The sequence below is a fragment of the Pteropus vampyrus genome, unplaced genomic scaffold (genome assembly GCF_000151845.1).
Source record: "Pteropus vampyrus isolate Shadow unplaced genomic scaffold, Pvam_2.0 Scaffold25, whole genome shotgun sequence".
Taxonomy (NCBI): domain Eukaryota; kingdom Metazoa; phylum Chordata; class Mammalia; order Chiroptera; family Pteropodidae; genus Pteropus; species Pteropus vampyrus.
In genome coordinates, this window is record NW_011888806.1 from 5,584,347 (window position 1) to 5,586,222 (window position 1,876).

The following is a 1,876-nucleotide window of genomic DNA, read 5'->3' on the forward strand; positions in this document are numbered from 1 at the left end:
GAAAGGTCAAAATCTCTTAAAACAGGGGCCTTTCTGTTTCCTTCTGATTTTAACTGATGTCAGATCCTGGCATGACTTTGTAGGACTGCAAAGAAGGATATATGTGGCTTTTGTGTAGAGAAAATTATGACCAGGAGAAATCCTTTTCTTAAAATCTATGAAGAGGAATCTTTTAAAAATATTTTAAAGTATTTGTATATATACTAATAATAGTATAATTAATTTGAGGGACAAAGAGCTGTTTTCAGAGGAGAAAAGTGTTTTATTTCACATATTTTAAAAATATATTGTTGGATGTTGGGGAATCCTGGTCCCTGGGAACTGACACATTACTGAACTAAGTACAGCACAGTTCTCACCATCCCATCCACCAGCTCTATCCTGAATCTCTGAGCTGCTTGCGGAAAGGGGTGTTTATATTTAGACCCTAGCACTCAGCACAATGACTGGAACAGAACTCGTGCTATTTATTTTATTTTTCTTGAATTGGAATTGAAGTGAATTAAAATTCTCAGCAGGTTTTCTTGTTATCGATACAGTTACAATCTCAGGATCTAGGCTTCTGGCAAGTTTTGTGATTTTTTTCACAATGTACTTTATTTTTTATCAGACACTTGCTACTCACATTTTCCCCCTTTGATCCAGTATTAGTCAACTTTTGTTGTGTAACAAACCACCACTAACTTAGTGATTTACAATAGCAAACATGAATATATCTGCTCTAATACTGACTTTATTTTTAAAGACACGTAGTATACTTACTGTATACATAGTATAGTCACATAGTATACATAGTATAGTCACATCTCCTAGAATGTTCTTCCCAGCACTTTTCCAGTGTTCTTTCCTTCTCATCATCCAGATTTCAACTCAAATGTCACCAACTCAGAGAGGCTAAATCTAAAGTAGCTCATTATCAGTCTCTCTTATACCATTTATATTTTATTTTTGTCAAAGCTATGGGTTATCTTATTTATTTATTGTGTATTACATATTTCCTTACTTCAAATGGCATGCCAAAATAGAATCAAACCAGTTGATAAAATATTGAAATAATTCCATACAAATTGGTAAATGACCATTGATCTGAAATCCCCAATGCCCCCAAGTCACCAAAACAACCAGTCCTCTGTGGTACCCACTAGAAATCCTCATTATCCAGAAATAAAATGGTTCATTCTGACTTGGGGGGAGCCTCTAAGACTGATCCTGAACTATGACCAATTGGTCAATTCTGGATGATTGGAGCTATTAGATATGTGTAAATATATGTAATTTTCATTGCTTATATAATATTTCCTTACCTGCTTCTACCATTGAGCAATATGTTTCCTTGATTGGCTAGTACAGGCAAATGAATTATTTTTCCAGAAGAACTCTTCTGAGATGGAACCTCCAGGCTTGAATCTTGGCAAGCTAAAAGTTTAGATAGAGGGTGGTTAGACGTTCCTTCTCAAAATAATATTCTATTTTCTTAATTCGAAATCCCGTTTTTGTATTTCAGAAGTGGAATATTACCTCATCACTTTCTGTGTCTTGGTGCTGTAACAATTTCTAATCTCCCCCTCCTGCCAGATGAATATTTCAGAGTACTTAGATAAATGTCAAATGCTTACTTAGAGAGGGGAGGTGGAAAGGAGAAAAGAGAGAGAAAAGAGAAAATACTTCAGATTTTTTTCCAAAATATTGTTGCTTTAAAAATGTTGAACCTGAACATTTGGACCTGAACATCAATATGGCATCAGAAGAAACACTTTTAGTTTCAGAATTACAACCAAATTGAGAGTGACACACCTAAATTTTCACCGTAAAACTCCTTTATCGGCATGAGATGTATGCTATCATTTTATTAAGGCTAATTAAAATGTATAAAGCA